Here is a 23,458-nt window from a genome sequence, read left to right on the forward strand (position 1 = left end):
CGGTGCATTACTCGATAACACGGCCCGTCGCCCTCCTTCCCCACCCACTTTCCTCCCTCCCTCCAACTCTCCGTAGAAGCGACAATGTAAAATATCTCAATCTCGTGCACGAGCGTATATACATAAATGTATATTTAAAAGACGAAATATTAAGTGCGAATAATAATACGAAAACCAAAAACTGCAAAAAACGACGATAGTTCACGTTCTCGAAAAAATATTTTCAAAATTATCCGATGAGAGAAACGTTAATGAGATAAAGCTTTTTTAATATTAAACAGATATTATAATGTAAAAGATATTTCTTGTCCTTCAATCGCGTTAATCTAAAAAAAAAAAAATAATTAGAAAAAGTGGATCACCTTTTCTGAAAGTCTATTTAAACTTTTTCGCTCGTTTGATGTATAGAGAAAAAAATAGCTCTTGACATATAATATAAAATCCTTTTTTCCTCCCTATGAATAAATTTCATTTTGGGGGGAGGAGGGGGGAGGGGGAGATTATCAGATTATTGCAGATTATTATTGATTTTTAAAATCTTACCGTCATAATCAGTGGGACATAAAAGGAGAAGCAAAGTGTTTTCAATAAAGTGAAATCAGTGAAATATCGATCTCTAGTGAAATCTCGTGTTGCCGCTTTAATCAGTGATATTTTCACAATTTAAGAAAATGATTTTTGTTATGAAATACAATGAAAGAGATAACTCGCGTAAAAGAGAACGCGCTTTAAAATCATTTTGCTTTATTGCCGTCATTCTCCAAAATATCATACACCCGATATTGACATTACATTAATTTTACATTCGATGGAAAACGCAAGTTTCCTCCCGAAGAATAATGCATGAGGACATTGCGAATTTTATAAACGGTGAACGTATTAAAATGTCGAATCAGCAGCTCGAGGAAGCTCCAGACACTCGTCGTCGTCTATCGAGCATTTGTTCCAACGTTCGGCCGAATTGTTCGACTTTCTCCAAGTTGCGGATTTGGAACGCGCTCATGCGTACTTTCGAGAATCACTACGAGATCATTAACGCGGAATCACGTCGTACTGGCGGCAAACTCGTATCGCGTTTTCATAAAATTCACACACGATAAATGATAGCATTCGCGTATCTGTCGAGCACAATATGACAAAATTCTTTTCGTTATTTTCGATTCGTTCAATTTTCATTTTTTAGAAAAAATCCACTCTTGTTCGACAGTTGAAACTTTTTTTTTTACATCCTTGTATAATTAAATGCAATTCAATAGCATGTAAAAGTTAAATTTGTATATTAAATAAAATAAATTAAAATAACACAAATGTGGTGCCAATGTGGAAATAAACAAGCTCGAGGAGCAAATAGCAGACATGCACATCCAATATATTGAATCAAACATCAAACGTACAATTCGCGAGAATCTTAATAAATTAAAATTCATTCAAAAATAATAGACCTTAGGCTAAAAGCGAAATGTCGCGAATAATGAATGACGCGAGAAATACAAACATAACGCAAACGTTTCTGTCCTAAATTAGACTCTTTTCTGCGAGACAAAAAATTAAAATACCAACTGTCAATAAGATGTAAAATGTCAAGAAGCAATTAAAATTGCTCATCAAGGATCAAAACAAAGTTCACTTGGATTAGAGAGATTTCTGGCGCTCTTCCTTATATACGAAAGCCGGAATAAAAAATGATTCCTCTTGCTGATCCGAGGCACGCATCGATAAAATCAGATTAGTCGGTTGATGCCCGCGAACCGATTACCGTAATAAGGCTCGTGCGACCAGACGGACGGAGTGAATTTCAAAGAGCGACGACTCACACGGGGAGATGGGTCGTAAAAATTTTCTCCGCCAATAACCGGTGAGGAAAGGATCGACAGCGTTACGATCGCGTTTTATCACCATCATTTCGCCAGTTACGAATATTACAGAGCGCGGCGCTTTATACCGCAGTATTATGCATTCCGCAAATTTCGCAACGGCTCAACGACGCCACGGTGCCTTTTTGACAAATGGATACTGCGCGCATTCCCGACACGAGTGTCTCTCGACGATACTACACATCGTCATCGTCGTCGCAAGCTTAAAGCGCAAGCCCGCGTAATAAGGACACGAGCCGGTGCTGCGCGCCCCGGATTTTACGATAACGACCAACAAGAATTTTAACGCATACCGACTGCTTTAATGTACACCCCTGTTACTCTGTCTCTCTCACTATTTCTCGCTCTTCCCTTCGAGGAAGGGAATCCGCCACCGCGTCCCGCTTTATTCACATACATCCGTTTCTCAGCAAAAATGGTGCAAAAATTGTATATTGACAAAAATTGTATGTAAAAAAAAAAAAAAAAAATCTTTTTCAGGAAAAATATTTGACCATTAAATATTTGTACGACGAAATATTCGATATTCTTGAATGATTTGCTTTTCGCTAAGAGTAATGTAATTAAAATTGCACGAGACTCAACGTAATGTCACTAATTCTGTGTGAAACGACATGCGAACACAAACACAAAAGCGATTGTTTTATAATTGCAAGAATTACTTCTATAATAAATATTCTTGCGAGAGAATATAATTTTGTATATGATAAAGTGCACGTCGCATATGTGTTTCCGTCTGCTGTTCAAACGTACAATCATCACAAAGCCAGACAAATCCAGCTTCTGCAGAGAGCAGCATGCTGCTGCTGTAACGCTATTGTGGAATTAAGATCCTTACGGGAATTAGTGCGACTAAATTCTGAATACAAATACTCGAGCGTCGATATCGCGAGTTGCCAAAGCTTCAAAGCGCCGACGCCAAATCCCTCTGATAATTTCTAAGTTCCTTCACGGAATATCGTAACGGAATATATAAAATTTTAATAATTATAATTTTAATTTAATTAATTCATAATTTAATCATTAAAAATAATTTCATTATTTAATTATTGTAGAATAAATAGAAAAAATACAGACCATTAAGAAAATCGATATAAATCTATCATGCTGTCCTTTTATAAAACTCTGAAAAAAGAAATAATTTTGTCCGAAAACCCGCACCTTCCAACCGCGTGCCATGTAATACAGATCAAGTAAATCTGCATGCACAATTATTTCGTACTTGGCACCATTTTACGCGACAGCGGTGGGTGGGGTGGGGAGAGGGAGACGACCTTTGTAATCGCGACATCGCGGAGAGAAGATCTTTGCGGGAGAAACTTGAGACGAGAGGACGAGAGGAAGATAAAGGGAAACGCAGCGAAGAGGAAGTCTGAGTAGGTTGACGTCGGCACTTCCGCGAATTTCCTTGTATCCGCGCCAGCCACTCGTTTCCACCCCCGGCCAAGAATGGAATAGCGTCGCGGCGCTCATCTCAAGTATATGATGGTATTATATATATATATATGGCCGCGTATATGTGTGTATTATGTATTTATTTGTGCACGGCCGCCGTAATAAATTTTTCTAGAAAATATTTCGTTCGTCCACCGGTCATTACAGATACATAAACAGTATGACACTGTCGCGTTAAATCACGTGCTTATGACAAGTTTGCTTGTCAAAAAAAAAGTGTATCTATTTACTATCTATCTTGATTTGTAATCCCAACGAGTGTAAAATCTAATCGCAATAAAGTTTTTTTATTCCACAATAATGGACTTGTTCTGAAAACTATCGTGCTATTAATTAAAAATACTTGCTACGTTTTAAACAAACTTTAATTCTCCTCTTAAAAAAAAAAGTTTAGAGTGCATCTTCTTGTACACTCTTGGTCGTCTAAAACACCGACGCAGACAACGAGCTGCTTTCGCCTCGGTTCATATGAAGGACCTCGAGGGACCATCTCCCGTCATCATGGCAACCATTACTTTACTACTGCCACGCCGATGTCTTCCCGTAATTTAGCTTATCGCAAGAAAATACATGTCACGCGTCGTCCTCCATGACGAGAATCTTGCCCAAAATTGTGCATAAGGAAATATCGCCCGACCCTATCGTTCTCTGATGCTCGCATTACGTTAATTTAATGTTGACAAAAAATACCGGATGAATAAAATACATTTGTCAATTTAATAATAAGATTATGTTTAGGGTATAAGAAAAAAAATTCCACGTATAAAAAGAATCAAATATTATTCTTCATCTGTTAAAATATGTATTTTTAATTCGGAATATCTCGTTGAAAGGCACTAAAGTAATATATCCTCTTTAACTGTCATATATATTTCGATTTACCAAGTTTTTATGAGGACAGAATATGAAAACCGTTAAGATTACCGTCTCAATCATAAGATTTATTAGCATAACGTCAATAGTACAAGAACATATTTCTAACTTACTTTTTATTCTTTTTATAATAAATCGTGATAAATCAGTCAGAAAATAGCAGCGTTATTCCATTTTATCGGAAAAAAAATGCCTATTTAAATCCCACTTGATTTCTTGACAGTCAATGTTATGATATTGTTTCAATATTCCGATATCTGACTTTCGTAGTGATTTGTCATAATATATATTACGCCATGCAACAAATACATCTCGTGTTTGCGACAATGTAAAAAAAAATGTTACTGAAAAAGCACTGGAGTGTTTATTGAAAAATAAAATGTGACCTATATTCTCGATCGTTCAACGAGTTTAAGAAAAGAAATATATTTCTTTTTCTTAAATCACCAAACAATTGTAAATATAAATCATGTTTCATTTTTCATAAATAATCTTCTGGGCGCTTAAAAATAAAGATCTTAATCAATTTTTAGAAATAGCCATTTCCTCTTCTAATCTCCAAACATTTCAACCTTTTCTTTTTATAATAAATATTAAAATAAAATAAATTTCTCTGCAAAGGATAATAACGCTGAAAAATTTACACGAGGGATTAAACATAAAAGTCTATTTATTTCTATTTTACTTGTAGTCAGAATATAACTAGCTTGCGACATGTATTATTTATACGGATTTCTGGAAATGACTTTTTTTGTAAAAAAAAAAAAAGAAAAAGAAAAAAATCTTTGCCGGAAGTGGGCAACACCTCTTGCCGGACAGAAATATGCCGAGAATGAAAAAGAAGCAACATTTACGCGAGTTTCACGAACGTGTACTTTTCCGCCTTTCCGTTTTAAAATGCTTCCCATTTGCGGATCCTGACAAGTTTTTCGGTCATTATTCTTGCGAGAAACACGAGAAACAATTTATCATTGGGAAATCATTACGTTGCTCCATTTTACTTAACGGTCTTCATCATCCCACCACCTTTCTCCCTCGCAGTACTTTATACAAGTACACCCGATCAGTTTTTTTTTTATTATTATTTCATTATCAAGATAACAATCGCAAGTGCACTTTTATTTGCGCTTTCTTATTTCCAATAATTACGATCTCTATCTCGATAGAGATTTATACGGATAATTTACGGGAAAAGTCCGATTACGACTTGGATAAGGGCTGAGAACTTTAGTTCATGGCGATTCACAAGGACTAACGGCATCTGGAAATTCGAGGACGAAAGAACGTGCCGACAGTAACCGTTAATTAAACGCGGCCATTGGATTCGCGCGATGAATCCAAGTCGTCAGCCAGCCCCTATATACGTATCGCGAGAGTAACTTTGGAAATGCGGTAACGAGGTAATCGACGCACCTCCCATAAGTGTCTCGCGGCTATAAAACACCTCATGTTCATCTCATTTTCCACAACGGCAGCATCTCTATTATATCGTAATCTTTACACGACAGAACGTCGTGTAATCTATAATTTTTGTAATATCCCATAATAATTAAATCTCGTTTATAGAATTTGTATTCGTATTAATGCCTTACGCGAAAGGCTTTCGTAAAGAGGGAGCATTGCGCAAGAGAGGGACTCGTCGCATTTCTGCGGCGCGAATTCTCGTGTTAACTTCGGCCAAACAATCGCGCGGCTCTCGTAAAGCACCCATTAGTTTGCAATCCTCGGCTATACTATACTTAGTACACTTCGTGCTGTGCAAAGTTTAGGTGAAGTGCGAACACCGAAAAAAGCGGTCCGTCACCACAACGACACATATGACTGCTCATGCGTGATGCCAAGCGACATAAAAAAAGCGAAAAAAAAAAAAAAAATTGTCCCAGAAAGTTTCCTTTCCATTTTACTTTAATAGAAAATTGTCGAGTGCGAAATCTCGCGCTCGATGAGCACGCAAAAATAATGTATTGAGATTTAACTACCAACTAATCTTTCTTTTTTTTTCCTTCTCGAAGTCTACGTCAATTTAATTATGCACATATACATATAATGCTATAACTCGCAACTACATAGAATCATTTATATTTTCGTCCTTGTTTCGGACGTAGTGCCGCGTTTTCAAGTGCCGTTAAATTGCCGTGGAGAGAGGAAAAATCGCCTTATTTCAAGTATACATAAAAGTAGCTGAATTTTTTAACTCGCAGAAACTTCTTTCATAAGACCTCTCTCAATACCTAGTTCGCAACTTGCCATCCCCTTGGAATTTTTTTACCATTTAAAACGGTTAAGAGAACACCGAGTAACGATATTTCCTTTTTACCTCGTTCACGAATACGAATCATCCAAACGGCGATGCGTGCCTCTGATCGGTGTCGGTCAAAAGCAAGCGTCATTGTTGTTAATAAGCAAGCGAGACAAAATGAAGCTCCCGAAAGGGGAGCGGACGCGTGTCTCGCCGGTTCGGGATTTGCCATGTAACTTTAGGGCAAATGCGGTAACGAGGTAATACACACGCCGTGCACGTCTATGCGAGTCCGCCCGTACGATGAGGAGTGTAATTCGTATCACCGGTGAACCCAGTGTGGCAGCTAACTGAGTTACCGAGGGTATGTATATACAGGTGTACGTACAGGTCGGTAAACGCAAACCGCAAGTGCCATGGCGTTTTCGTAACCCCCTTCTCGCTACCCCCGGGGGGGATATTACTTTGATCCACGTGCTGGCTTTACGTCAAAACGCTATACACAGAGACTGTTGCTATCGACAGCTATCGGCTTTCAACGTAGACACATTATGCTTTTAGTCATTTTAATCTCACCCGCGTACGCTGACATTATAATCGAGTTAAACGCTGTTTGGTAAAATTTTGACAAAGAGCAAACAAGTATCTGTCAATCGCGATACGTACGGGCATCGCGACAAATATTTGAATAGACGTCCAGCAGAGGGATTGCTATGCGCGAAACACTACGCCAAATTTCGACATAGTGCCCCGAAAGGATTAATCGAGTTAGAGTCCGGAGAGACACGTGGAATTTTACGTGTAATCAAATATTTTCGGGATATGAAAGAGAAACGCGCGCGCGCCTTTTCGAAAAATAAAATATTTTATTTTTCGAAAAATGAAATATTATTCGTATACGTCGGATGTTATTTTTCGTTTCATATTTTTACTTTAGAGCGAACACGCTTTTGCTTTCGATACCTCGAGCGATAAGAGCGTTTGCGCTCCTCGCGCTTTTGTTCACACGAGCCCCCGTCGTCGTTTTCCTAACCGAACGCAAGAGAGGAAACGCAACTGGACGAGAGTTCAGTTCAACGAATATTCTCGCGTTGCTCGGTTTTGACAAAGGGACGTCTGTTTCGCGATAAAATCGCGCCAGTTGACTCACACCTCGCCGGAAAGCCGCGGAAACACTCGCATATATAATACATATCGATCGGCGGATGTTTACGGTGAATTTTTACGAGACATCTCGCTCTTTTTCGCGGCAAGTCGAAGCAGCGTCCGTTCCTTCGAGCGTTACCGCAGAACCGAAAGCACCAATTCCTACCTAACGTTGCGCTCCGTTGCAGACGAGAACGTCCAAGTTTATACACGATCGACAGATATTTATTGGACAACGAGCGCGGTACACAGCGCACTTATACTCGTGGGAACCGACCATTTGGAGCACGTCCGAAACCGCCGCTATGGCCGAAGGGCTCCGTGGAGTCCTGGAGCAAGTTACCTGAGAGCGACGGCATTACGTTGCGGATATTACGGTCGGTACACGCAACTGTGATATTTTTTTTTTCCAAAAAATCGAGCACGAGGTTTCTCGTCGCGCACCCGTACGCTCGCAATGTCATTTCACTTTGGATCTCTCGCGTTGTTCCCGCCTCAGAGATCGCGAAATATTTTACTTCATCAAATTACGAAGAATAAAATATATAAAAAAAAAATTATTTGACTGTAATATTTCGGGATTATCAAAATAGCCGACATTCGATGAATTCGCTTAATTCAAATTATAGTCGAATATAATTAGTAATACTTTCAGCATTCAGGGGTCTGTGTGTGCGATGGCATTGCTCTGATCAATTAAATTTAATTCCAGCTAGAGAATATAATCTGGAAGAGATCGTATTTTGCGATACAATACATTTAATGTCGCTCATTATATTATTTGATGTGCTATATAAGTTTCCGATATCGCGTTTTCATTTTCTTCCAGTCCGTACGCAAGAAAAAAATTAGTCCTCTTTCCGCTGCTCTCGCTTGCTTGATCCCTTCTTTTAAATGGTAAAAGAAAAAAAATCGACAAATTCGCCGTCGTCATCGAAACAGGATTGGCATCTATTTCATATTTAAATGAGCTCACGGAGGAATTACGGATTCGCTTCATGTTTATTTCAACCGCTATTTGCAGCTCGAACTAAGTATTCTCTCCAATTTCATTGGGCACTTGTCGAGATACTCCTATTCACCCGCCCATTCTAGATCGTATTCGGATTTGAAACGACAGCGAGGGTTCAAAGTCCCACGCATGGACCGCCCTGGATTTAACGACGGCTGTCATCGCTCGAGATTTCCAGGTTCCCGTTTAGAGGAGAGCGAAACTTATGCCCTGGACGATGCTCGCGATAATAGCCACTAGACGGAGCGACCCACATTCGTATGCAACCAGACGGAATCAATATTTATTAGTTTCGATGACCGCTCGATGAACATCGCGCGCAATCTCTCGCGATTATAAATATTTAAGCGGCGAAATTAAAAGAAATTTCTCTCCATATCGAGACGGAATGATATTAAAATTCAATAATGAAAGAATGAAAACTGATAAGGTTTTATCAAGGCAATCAACGTGCTAATATACCTGATACCGATATACTCGATATTAATATTGTAAAATATAGAAAAATAAAATATATATTGTTAAATATATATATATATATATATATATATATATATAAATAAAAAGTAAAATATATATTGTAAAATAATGACAACATATTTGAAATTTAATTCATTTTCAGAAATGCTTCGCGCATTAATTAAAATCAGCAAAAGTTTTGTTTATCAAACAAAGTACTCCCGTTTTTCCTCACGTTTCCTCGCATTTTTCAAAGTCTATATCTTCCTATCGATACTTCGCGAGCCAAGAAGCGCAACGTTGTCGAGAAGTGCACGATACGCGAGATATATGGATCTCTTTAGACTGTTTCTCGATAAGGACCGGAAATAAGTCGCCGGCAGACAAGAATTTTATTCCCCCCGACGTATATATTTCCTACGATTCTACTTCGCGGCCAAAGAAACGGAACACGCCGCGTTAAATATAGGATCCGCGCCGTTTTAGTGCGATCGATGGGCAACTGCGAGTTTCAGAACGAGCTTCCTTTGTCCGAAAGCAAGATTTCCATCGAGTAATAGTAGATGGGCGAGGCAAATCGTTACTACTTTTTTTTCTAAGCATTTCTCAAAAATCGATTAGGTACACAGCTATAGATGATATTAATTTACGTATCACATTTTTTGAGAAAAAATAAATATTTATATTTAAATTTTGCATTTCATATATAACGAGACTTGACGCTATTAATGGCATGTAATTGTCGCGGAAAGATTTTCCGCTTTTCGCATTCCCGTTTCATATGTTCGGACGCGAAAAACTAGATGCACATTTGCAAAATTATAGATCGTAAAACAAGGATACCAGCACACGATGATAACAACAAAATTCCCATTGGAATAGAGATAGGTAAGGATAAACCGACGGTGAAATTGCGCGCCGGTATAATTACGTCCGTGACAGCGAGAGACTTGGCTCAAAATGACTCGCAGACCGGCTTTTTCATATCTTGGTCACAGATTTTTTTTCCTCCATGCACGCCAATATATAGTAAATAAATTGCTAAATATCCAAAATATAAAAATACTCCTATTGTTTAAACGCCGATAAAACACATATGTGAAACGTCAGAAAAATAATTACCAATATTCTTCAAAACAAATTTCTGACAATTATCTGGCCTCTTAAACGGAAGGGTACATGAATTACTATCGCGACCCATTTCCACAGATTCCACAGAATCATCGGTCTTTATCATCGAGCGCAGGGTTATCGATAGCGATAGCGCGACGATCTCTCTTTTTTTTTTTCACTTTTGGGCCAATCGTTCCACGAAATTAAACCGAACGAATCGTACGCGAGTGAGCTGACAATCGATTGCAATGTATCGCTGTTACTGAACCATCACTGCCGGAGTTTCCTCCACCTTCCCGAGGGAGGCGAGAAACGTGGCGCCCACGCGACGCAATCCGCGACAAGAGAGTACGTGGGATCGCGAGCTTCCACAACGACCAAAGTAACGTCGTGCAATTTCACAGCCGTCGCGTCGCAAACTCGAGCACGATGCATTCTTTCGCTGGAGCACGGAATCGCGCGAGAGCGACTTGAAACGCACGGCACGCCGGAATTGCAAAGTAAAATTGGAATTCGCCTTCCGTTCGTCGTCATCCACTCTTCTATCCTTTTTCTTTTTTTTTTTCTATTTCCAACTAGTTAACGATCGATGCTTCTTTCGATCTCTTTCGCATTTCCGTTACTCGAGATTCGCGTCACGAGAAGAGCGCATTGTTCCGTTAAGAAAGTAGGATGTACATACGGATTTAAATACAAAACATACACAAAGAGTTCCAAAATCACCGCATCTTCTCGCTAATTCGTAATCTTCGTTCTTAAGCTAGCCACAACAAATAAAAATAAAACATATGCCAAAATTAAGTGCTATTTAGGTGTTAATTTGATGCTCTATTCCTGATTATAGTGCTCGAACTGAATTTATCAGAAATTCGCAATTTAAAGAGAGGGTATTAGCTTGATGAAAGCTCAAAGCCAAAAAAATTTTTTTATCTTGATCTTTTATACTTTACTCTTGTTGGCTTTATCACTCGCTAGGTTAAAGGTTGGCTTTTGCGCGATAGAAAGAGAGAGATTAAATATCAAAATTAAATTTTTTATATATTTTGTGAGCAGGAAAAATCAGGGAATATTATCAACGTTAGACAATGCAATAAATTTCTTACTAATTATTCTTCGATGATTAAAAAGCATGAAGATATATGTTCAACAATATTTTCTAACATTCTTCGAAAGGTCCTTTCGAGTCTCGCATCATTTTGTAGACTCCTCGGATATATATTTCGCAACGAGAAATTCTTTTCAATTTTAACTTTGCAGCTAGTGTGGTATTCCCATGAAAAAGCTTTTCCCATTTTTATTTTTTTACAATTCGGATTTCCTCGTATTCCCATCTTCGCGTCGCATCCCGCATTGTTTCCGAAACCCGATGATATTGAAAGCTAAAACGTATCTATCTCTGCTATCGATTTGTCCCTTCGATATATCTTGTTTTCGTTTCATCCGTCTATCTCTGCAAATGTGTTAAATATAATCAAAACTCTATCACGGCGACTGCGTACGGACAAGGGAGGGCATATTTTTTTTCGCCCCCAAAGTATGTCGCGACAAGCGCGCGTGACGAATGATAAATTTATTGTTTCAAATACATCCTTGCGTGACGCAGAGCTTAAATCGAGCAGGCGCGCGTCACGTATGCGTACCGCAAAATCGCTCCCGATATTTTATAACCGGATTTTAAGCGCGCGCTTTTAATACGTCTGGCCGCATCGCGATAAAACTGAGTCCGCAATGCGTACAAATCCATCAGTACGCTCTTACCATCCGCTAATATTCTATGGAAATATTCAATAGGAATCATAGCGAAATATTAACACCGGCTTGCTACGTCGAATTGCTCTTTTAAAAGCTTATCAACAACAAACGCAAATCCATAGGAATAATATATAACAATGGCGAGTTGACAGCGCGAAGCAAAGTTCTCTATTTCAGCTCAATGTCAGCGCATGTAACATTATTATTCGTGCTCGCGAGGGAAGGATTGTAAGTGGACCAAAAGTTTAATTTACTTGTTGATTCGCGAGAATATCAAAATTCACACCCATCTCGCAAACAACTCCATAATTCTCGCGCCATAATTTCCACATTTTAGATTCCCGGCAGATCGAGAGACATTTACGCGATAGAAGAGCCCGTATTTAAAGTGGCCTCTCGCCATCCGATATCCGGCGGAGTCGTCGGTGGTTGAATCGGATATCGCTCTGACCGTGGAAGAGATCGATTTCAAATAAAACGGAATAGGCAAAGGGCGAACCGCTGTTATATTCGACTTTCGTTCCACACATTCGGCCAGGTATCACCGCGTTCAGCTAACCGAAAGCTTTCTCATTGCCGATTCAAAAGGGTTCTCTACAGTTTATTTTCACCGCAGTCTTTCTATTCTCTCTCTCTCTCTCTCTTTCCCTCTTAAGAAGAAACTGGACAAATCAGCTGCGTCAAAAGTTAATAAATTTAATATATTTCGAAAGTCATAAATTTGACATTGTCTACATACAAAGCACTTTAAAATATAAAATTAATAATTTATGATTAAAAATTTGCCCTGTAAAATATAATTTAATTTCAAAATCGAAAATATTTTAAATCAAATAAAAATTCATGAAAATACAAATTTTAATTTTACAGGGCAAATCTTTATTTATTCATGCATTAATTATTAATTTTTACATTTTAAAAGGCTAAAAATGTCTTTTCGCAATGTCAAATTTATGAATCTCGAAATGCATTAAATTTATTAATTTTTAATGTAGCTGATCCAGTTCCTTCTTAAGTTGAATGTCAACGTAATATCGAATATTCTAAAAGTTTTAAATGTCATCCGGTTCAGAGTGACGATCAGTATGTATTGATCCACGTGAGATCTAAATAAGAAATATTTGTGATGTTACGTTGACGTTTCGTATAGAATGCATCCAGCTTTATCCGGCCAGACACGAATAAAATCGGAGATAAAAGAACTCGCTTGTGTCGGTGGTTCAAAAACGAACGAATCTTTTTCGAGACCGATTGACGGAAAGAGGAAAACAAAGAGACAAGAGGAATGCAAGTTTTGAGTAATTTTATAAAATTCCAAATTTAATTTCTTTATATAAATAAAAAAATATAACACAACGTACGCTTTTTAGCTAGGACATAAGATATACAAGATATTAATATAATATCAATATTGTAATTACATTTTTTTATCTCTCTCTTTTGTCGATTCAATAATTGATAATAAAATATCTGACTTAAAAAAACTCTCCTGGCTCTACGAGAAAGAGCCGTAACATAAGTGTTTTCTAAGAAAGAAAACAATCCCATTGCGTTTACATAGATCGTTGAAGAAAATTTCAGTCCGATCGATCCTACAGATTGCCTCACAAACTTGCTCGATCGTTACGAGCGTATCAAGGTACGTTGACCGTGATGGAAAAACTTAAACAAAGTCATATTCCGCCGTGATGGAGCAATATCAACCGCACAGATGCGACATCAGAAGCGGGAACGAAGGAGCCATCGGGACAACGAGAGGAGCGGGCGAGTGAGTGGGTGGAATTCGCATAAGGTCGCGCGGCAGCCGTGCGTTGTGCTGGCAGGTAGTAGCGGTAAAAAAAAAAAAACGACACAAAGCGCACACTCTCCACGAAGGAACAACACCTGCTCCTCCGCGTCGCGGAGAGAAATGAGGGAAGGGGAGGGAGGGCGGGGGCGACAAAGGTAAGAAGAGAGGAATCCACGTTTCCGATCCGACAGGAATCGCAGCCCCCCCCTCTCCTCCCCTCCACTTTATAACTCTGTCCTTCTCACCGCTTTCGTTCCCCCTCTCGTGCGCGCATCTCGTTACGACGGTCGATGTAGATGTAGATGGACCATACGAGAGGAAAGAGGCTCTCTCTTCGCCAGCAGGTTGCCAGGACGATCCCCCCCCCCCTCCATCTCACGCATCTCGAAATCTTAAGAATTGCCGCGAACACGTTTTGTCGAGTAAAAGGGTCGGTCGATCGAGCTACTCTGATATTTTTTTATAACGCCGGACGCCCAGACACGCGCCTTTATATCCTTCCACCCTTCTCCATTCAGTATGTAACTAAAGGTATAAATAACGCGATTTATATATAGGAGAGATACACATAAAATACGTCGATTCATAAAAGTCAAGATGTTTGTCGAAGTAAATTTTTCAAGAAATTCGCCGGCAATGATTCGGTGGTTCGATTGATCCGCGATCGATGTCAGGCGAGTTTTAATTATTGTATTTTATCCGTTGTTGAGAATATCGCCGATAAGACTTCCAAGCGAATTATCGACGAAAGTTTGCTCGGGAATTCGTCTCGCCCAACACTAACTCGAAACTATTTCAAAATTATTTTCGCGCTTCAGTCGCTCGCCAAGGGCTGGGGGCTTTTGAGTCTTTGGAGTTCGAGGTTCTTGTGTGCGCCTCTCTCTACCTTAATAGAAGGAAACGCGCACGTCCGATCTCCCAAAGCGCTGAAATATATTAAATCCCGATCGTTTCTCCGGCACTCGGCAGTTTACGTGCAATTATTACGAGGCGCCGACGGAACAATAACAATCTCCCTCCCCCTTCCCTCCCCGCCGTTATAAACTCAGTCTCGTAACGCTGGATGAAACGACCCTATCGATATACGACAAACGCAACGAGGAGCCAACGCGCTGTGCATGCCACTTCCTTCATTCTTAATTCATCCTGGCACTTGTGAGAAACGAAGAGTGGAAAAGGAGAGGAGGTGGAGGAGGCAGAGAAGGAGAAAAGTGCACAGGTGAAATAAGAGTGTCGTTGCTTCGAGAGTAGATCTTTGTTAAACTTTAAGTAACGAAGAGCCCGGTGGATTTTATTTGACACTTGATGAATGTGCCCGCGTCACGGAAGGGTAATGAGAATTCCGGGATGGCGCGCGAGCGCGTACAGGACTCGAGTATGAAATATCCCCGGTACGAATAATTAAATAATCGACGAGGTACATTACCGCGGACGTGCGTTACAGTTCGCGACAATTCTGATGTTCTCGAAAGTATGGCGGATTAAATATCGTTAGATAAACCGTGCAAACCCGACGCGACTTTAAATAACATACTATCCTCTCTGCAACAACGTTCCTCCGATGCGTCGTTACTATGCACATCGGATTAATAATAAATTTATTATCAAATATTGCTTCGAAGCATCCTGTTGCATATGTGGATTTTATTTCAAAAATCTGTTTTGTTATTTTGTGTTTAAATGGAATATTAAATAATTTCCGTTTTCACATTGCGGTATTGTAGTAACGAGGTTTGTAATAAACAAAAATATAATTTCCACATCTCATTTATGCATATAAACGCATATTGAAAAGCTACTGTCGCGCGTGCGCGTTTCTTTACAGTTCTCAAATTAATTTTAAATTGTAATATCTGATTTGTAATGGAACTTTTGAAAAATTAACAAACATCTTTCTCTCGCTTAATTTAGTCCATCAAAAATATATGACGACTCCTAATAGAAATGTTATTTATACGTTGCATATAGGCACGAACATATTAATTGATTTGTTTGTTACATTATTGAATGTTATTTACATGCCAATAGCAAAATTATCAGCTGTATCGGTAGAATAATGAGCGTGGGCATGACAGAGACGTCATATGCTGATATAATCGATGGAGTATAAATTGAACGAGATGCATCAAACAAGCGTTATTAGTACCGGTGGTATCCTTTTAAAAGCGCATCCACTCCATTGATTCGCTCTCGTTAAACTCAATATACGTGTGGTATAATGTAGGCCAAAGTTTCTAATAATTTGTGGTCTTCCTAGTTGTAGTCGCCAACCTCATGGCATAGCATAATTTCGCATAGCAAAATATCAGAAATGGAGAGCATTAGATTCATTATTATGTGCATTATATGCATATATTTTTAGAAATAGTTTTCTTGCGAGATGTGCGTGGTGTGTGTTTTTAGATTGAGAAATTTTATGGATAACGGCAAAATTAACTATAATACACAGTCCGTTTGTCTATGTAATGTTACTATTATAATTTGCAATGATTATAATTAATATATTCACATATTTACATAGTAATTATTAAATTTTCATCATTAAAAATATCCCTGCGCTATTTTCATTCAGAGCCCACAATTTTCAACTCATTTTATATCGTACCAAAAAAAAAAAAATCATTTTCGGTCGTGGATATTTACAACGCGAAGGATGTGAACGTGACAAAAGTGGAGGCACGGAAAACTGACTTAATAATAAACGAGCTCGAGAAATTGCCGCGTCATGGCAAAACGATATGTGTAATTGACTCGTTATACGTATGTACGTGAGCCGGCATGTGAATGGGAATTAATCTCGCGCGATTTAATACGAGAAAATAAAGATTAGCGGGAGATTATTAGGCGGAACGAAGCGATTTATCGGGAACGCGAATAGATATTTCCCGTTGACGTTAAGACGCGATCGACATCTCGTCGTCACACGCAAACAACTCTCGGGGTTTATCGCTCCCTCGTGCGACAACATAAAATACGACCGCCATAGACGATTACGTCATACGCACAGCCGCCGCTTATCCGCTCTCCAGTGATGAGAAGGAACTTGAATGACAGTTCTCTGCCGAGCTCTTTGGCGCGAGCGCGGAAATATCGCCTTGCACTTGCATCGCACGTGAAATCCGATTCCTTTCCCGATTCCAATATCGTTATCTCATAAATTTCGCGAAATTATCGCTCCGCGGAAAGTTAGAGGGAAGGGAGGAGAGGGACGTTGGCCGAGTGCGCGATACTTTTCTCGGTTACGAGACGACCGATAAAACGTATCGGAAAAATTATGCCGGGCAGAGATATTTCTTTCGGCAAGCATTTATACTCAACGTACATCGACCTGTGCTCCTTCCGTACGCAAGTTAACATTTAGTACCTTTGGCTCATTCTATGGAAGAATTGTGTATTATATTACAGCAGCTTCCGTTTTAAAAATGATGCAAGTGGGAAGGTATAAAAATTCAAAATTTTTCAGAAAATTTTTCAGAATTTTTCATTATTCAGAAAAAGAGGGAATTATGTAAAAATGTACATAATTGTAAACTCTCTTTATTTATTTGTACTGCGTCATTTTTTTTTATTCATATCACTTTCGTGAAACGGAAGTGATATAATGACAATTAACAAAATCGGTGTTGCGATTTTTAAATAATACTACTTCGCGTTTTTTTTTTTTGGATAGTTTTTTTTTTAAGATTAAAGAGAATTATTTTACGTGCATTAACTGGCATCATCTACGAGAAATTAAACCGACGTAGGACAACGATCAGATCGGCGACATCTCCCTAAAGGATAAAATTACTCCTCACTGTCGTACGCAAGGATTCTACAAAGAAAAGCGACGAAGAAATCCAGGAATGATCGCGCTTGCCAGCCCGGATATTACGAACGTGTTTCAATCAATCCGCATTTAGTTATAAAAAAAATGCAATGTAAAATGAACGGACGTTCGATGACAGAATATATCGCTCATCGAAACTGTCAACTTGATAAAAACGGTTACGATCAATCTACTGATACTGTCATCGTCATTCACTCTTCTCCTGCATAAGCGCTCGCGAGTTATTACGTCATATCATTTCTCGATTTGTAAAAAGGAGAGTACATTTCAAGCATTTGATGTAAGCGTGCAAAGTTTTCTGTTAACTTTAACTTTCTCAACCGAGATATTTGCCTCCATTTTTCATGCCGTTATGTACAGGAAATATTTAGATAGCACACACCTTTAAATAAATTTAAAAACATATCTAGAGACGCAAACATACAAAATTAATAAGCATACAAAAGATAACCATCGACATCCTGCATCTATAATGCCTTGCATTATCAATGTGCTTTGAAGAGAAAGACTTCACTAAAAAATAGAAAAGAAAAAAAGAGATAACAATGTTCTCTCCTACGAAAATATTAAATTTCACCTTCATTACGATTACATGAGATAACAAAGAAACACGCATATTTATTATAAATATCATGCGATCATGTTATTCTGCACTAAGTCATGAATATTGAATAATCTCACGTAATATCACAATAACACTAAATGTGATGCTTTCGTATGAATTACAAAATACCGTTGAAATTCAATGAAATTCAATGAAACGAGGTTTTCAATAACTTTTCATATTTCCCCTGAGAGATCGCGTGAATACGAAAAGCAGTCGACAATAAAAGTTATCAACAATATAAGTTATCGACAATATAAGATATCACACGAAGAATAGCCAAAGTAATTTAGAAATAATTTATTTCACTACAACAACTGCCTTTAAAATTCTAATAACCTTGACAATTCATCGATAATCGTTCAAAATACACTCCGCGCTGAATTGACATTATTCTTTCATTAAAAGAAGTTATTCCGTGCAGTTAATATAATCCGAGATATCTCGAAAACGTGAACAAGTGAGTTTTACAAATGAGTTTTACATCTGCCTCATCTTTTTATCGAATTTAATGAAATTCCAAGACTACTAAATTTTTTTTCAAATGCCTCTATTCTCCTCCATCGGCACATAATTCAGCCAAAATAATATATAGCCCGCAGATATTCTATAAATTTTATTCTATAAATTATTCTATAAATAGACGTTGCAAAAACAGTTATGATTACATTCATCATTAAAAATTTTTCATCTAAATAAAAGAAAATATCGACATTTTTTATATATATTACACGAATTATCATGAAACGGCAAAGCGTAGCACGATTAATAAAAAATATCAGTTAGTAAAATTAAATTGAATCTAAAAAAAAATCCATTAAAAGATTTAAATAAAATTATATCTGTTTCCTTTTCGGTCTAACGTGTTTTGAGTTACTGATTTAATAGTTGCGGCAAAAATGGACACAAAAAAATTCAACCTTAATAAAACTCAAACAGAGCAAGCTTAATTATACAGAAATCTGACAATAAAACAAAATAAACAGTAGTTGAATCTATGAAAAACCGCAGACATTACACAGAAAATAAAGGAATTAATTTAAACTATCCCAAATTAAAGGCCGAAAGTAAATGTATCAACTAAATTCGATCCTGAAAGCTTTTTTACTAAAACTTTTGTGTCCCAAAAATATCCCCTACATGCGCGCGGTATTCTGAAAAATGAAAACAGATTTGGCAAAAAATTATTTGAGCTGTAAAGGTATCTCGATTTCAAAATTCCACAATTTCCAATTAGACTTTGTTTTTTCTTTTTTCCCCCAAAAAAATTTCAGTGTCATTCAATAATGAAGCTATTTCACATTGTTATATCTTTCTACGTTCCGTTACTAACGTTTTGAGTGGTATAAAAAATATAAAAACGTTTCTTTTTGCCGCGGAAAAGTGCCGAGTATGATTTTCTGCCTCTCTTTCTCTGAAATACAAGAGCAAATACGGTAGGAAACTCTAGAAACGCGAAAAGATGGTAGGAAGAGACAAAGATTATGGTCTACATAAAAGAGAGAGCAAAAAGATTGCCATTTGCCGATGATCAACAGAGACAGAAAATGTAGAATCGTCCGATGAACAGAAGAAGAGTAAGGGAAAAGAAAATGGACAAAGAGAGCTTCTCCCCGATTCCTCTTCTGCACGTCACCGAGAATGCCAGGCCATCTGGCATCATGCCGCAATTCCCTACGACTGCCGACCGGACCGTGGCGCTTGCCATCCGAGACTTTATTTTATGGGGGGATCTCGCCCCTCTGCAGAGCACCATCATTTTTCCCGCAGTGTGTACACACGTCATTGGTGCATTAAACCGTGAATGCCAGCTTTAATGTAATGCCGCGATCAATTCTCTACATCTTATGATAATTTATTTAATTATATAATTTATTTAATTATATAATAATTAATTATATAATTATAAAAAATAATAATTATATAATAAAAAATATAATATTATTTAATTATATAATTATATAATCTATTTCACGTTTTTAAATCTTTCAAATTACTTGTATATTAAATAAAATAAGAAACGTAGAGATTTTTTTTATTAACAGAAAGCAAAAATATTCCAATTATTATTCTATCTGATTCCTATTGTTTATGGATTCATTATCACAGACAAGATATCTGTGCTTCTGTGTTTTGCATCAAACAACATTTTCTATCTCCTTTTAATGCCGTGAAGTATTGCTATCTTCAAACTTTTCAACGTCAAAAGTTAATAAAATTGTTTTGCAAATATTTTCTCAGTTTACGATATTCCTTATTAATGTTAAGTTATATTACTTACACAGATTCAATCTTTTGTTTTATATCTCAGAGTGGAGTTGTGAACGTTTCAGAGTATAATTTAAAGAAATTGCAATATCTCTTTAAAAACACGCACGAAATAATCGATAAAAGTTTTCGAAAACATGTATTAGATTTATACGATATTATATATCCCAAAATTAAAGAGCGATAGAATATTATACGATATATATTATCAATATAGGTGATAATCATTAAAAAGCCGAATAAAGCAATTGAGAGACACTGTAATGGATAAAGTTAAATACCCATAATGGACAAAAGTAAGACAAGTCAAAGAGCTTAACGAAGGAAAATTACACCCGTTAATTTCACTGTAATCGAAAACAACATGGCTTGGAATTTCTTTCGCCCTAATGTCTTCGTTAAATCCTCTCTGACATGACTATCTGTATTCATATATCTTTAATACGAGAATATTAGTAATACGTGAGTACTTGAAATGCTGAAATAAGAACACGATGCATTTTCAATATTTTAATATTGTCAATTGCTTAAGAACTTTCTGTCGCCTAGAAAAGACAAAAATATCGTACAACGTTATATGTATATTAATCTTTGATATCTAAAAAAGAAATTTGCATAGAATATATGTGCCGCTGGTGCAATCTTTTTATGCAAAACGTTGTCTCATCGCGTCTCTCGTAAGCGCAAAGATCTTCTATGCTCAAGATATGATAAATCTAAAATTTATCATCCGGAAAAGCTTTTAAAAATTTATGAGCTTCTATAAAATAGACATATTTTTTTAAAAAAGCAGAAAAGAAGCGTATGTTTAAAATATAAGATTAAAGTTGACTCGACAATATTCAAAATGGATATTATGGATATATACATATACATGATACGTTTACTTGATGTATTGCACAAAATTTGAATTTTTCGCTTGGTAATTAAAAAAATCATAAAATCTTAAATATATTAGCCCATTTAACAAGGTACACAATATATTTGAGATAATGTTAAACTCTATAATTTTGAAAATTTTATTATTCCCTAAAAGAATTCGAGAGGTTGGCGTAAACTTTGTATGTAAAAAAATAATAAAAATCTATAACATCAAGTTAAAGATGTATTCATAAATGGCAACATAAAAATTTTTCAAAGTCCTCCTTATTACGTTATTCGATTTTGAATAATATTGGAAATATTTGCACGCTCACTTTTCGTGATGACGGCTGCATAAGTTATGCATGAGCTGAACCGATGGCGAAAAGCGAAGTTTTCTCGTGTACAAAACCGGGCTGCATAAGACCGATAACATCACTGTACTACATATTTGTTATATATATATATATATATATATATATATATATATATATATATATATATAACGGTAACTGATATAATTAAAATTAATTGTATCGCACTAATTGGCAATTCTGAGTTTGTGCAAAGGTAAGTGGAGCATGCGAGATATGAAAACTTATTACTATCCAAATTACAATATCATCTCATTAAGAAGAAAAAAATATTACGCGAGTAAAAAAATTCTTTGTTCTCTCTCTTTCTCTCTCTGTACACGTAATTACTAAGAACCATCTCTATAAAATCATTATTCAATTATCAGTGCAACTTGCTCCTTAACGTAATGCAACTTTTCTTCGCGGCAACAATTTACCTCAATTATTTTCCGTATCTCCTTAAGTTAATTCTCATAATTCTTATTATCGCGTTTTAATAATAATATTTATAAGTCGCGCGCCTGCAAATGCTCATTGTTACGTTTCGCATTCGCAAAATATAAAAAACGGATTATTAAAAACGCGTATTTAATCAGATGGGCCGCGGTCTCCAATCGTTTTAAAATGCCGGAAATCCGCGCGGATCAAAGATCCGAAATTCCGACAAAGACGATAATAGAATTCTTCCCCTCCTGTCCCCCCCCCTCCGCCATCGCCGCTCTCCTGAAACGCTTTCCGTCATTCTCTTGAATGAAACGCGCGCGTTTCAGGACGGCGTCAGCCGTACACGCACTCGTGCGTGCCGCACGTGCTGCATACGTAATGCGCATCGACGCGCCGAACAAAGCGAGACGCAAGTGCATATCGCCGAATCACGGCCTAGTGTTAGGCGCCCCCCCCCCGCGCCGCCTTATGCACACAGGCTTCCGAAGGATATATCTGAATCATCAATGGGATAAAAAGTTGCGCACAAAGCCATTGCCTTTACTTCCTTGACGAATGGATTGGAAATAAGCAGTGATATAATAATAAAGGAATACATTAGGAGATCTCGTAGGCTATATATCCTCGCGTGGGAGATTCGCGTTTTCCCTTTACGAAAATTCTAAAGAAATTTCAGATAGATGTAATCCTTGGCGTATTATGAAGTATTGAATTACATAATACTCTCCTAAATGGATTGCAGAGAATTTAAAAAAAAAAAAAAATCATCGATAAAAATATGGAAAAATATGTTATTGGAATGTCGGAGCTGAAAGTCTACCACATCTGATTCCCAGCTATATTTATCAAAAATATCATAAATATCTCCGTTCATATAAGTAACAATAATTATCTGTTATTGTGTCATTCATGTAATATCATCCCTAAAATTACGCCATTACTGTTGTAGCTCGAATTACGCGGATTTTACTTGGACTATAGATAAAGTGATAATAGAGATATTTGACACGTTGGTCTACGAGCAAAGACGAGTAACGCCCGAGGGTAACGAGTGAACGTCGCACAAAAAAAGAGATCCTTTCTTCTACAGTATTACGTGTTAACGATACTTGTTGATATCGTTCATTATGGAAAAATGTCGCTTAAAATTATGATAGCAGCAAATCGATAGTTTTATATGCTTTAAAAAAAGGAAGAGAAAGAGAGAAATCAGTGTATATATTTAGTATTATTATAATATTACACAAGAGTTTTTAAGAAATTTTAACACAAAAAAATCGCGCGTATTTAAGTGGGAAATCTTGTCGTAAGAGTGTTAAGTCCGAAGATTTTGGTACAGTCATACTGTGAAAATATTATTACTTCATTTTTTGAAACATTTTTT

The 23,458-nt window shown here is 37.2% G+C and overlaps 1 protein-coding gene across 2 annotated transcripts in view; it reads right to left on the minus strand.

The window, feature by feature from the left end:
- The window catches only part of LOC126853429 (transmembrane protein 132E), a 101,510-nt gene that overhangs the window by 75,975 nt on the left and 2,077 nt on the right, over nucleotides 1–23,458 (minus strand). The gene's annotated exons all lie outside the window — the stretch shown is intronic.

This window comes from Cataglyphis hispanica, chromosome 12 (genome assembly GCF_021464435.1).
Source record: "Cataglyphis hispanica isolate Lineage 1 chromosome 12, ULB_Chis1_1.0, whole genome shotgun sequence".
In the NCBI taxonomy this organism is placed as follows: Eukaryota; Metazoa; Arthropoda; class Insecta; order Hymenoptera; family Formicidae; genus Cataglyphis; species Cataglyphis hispanica.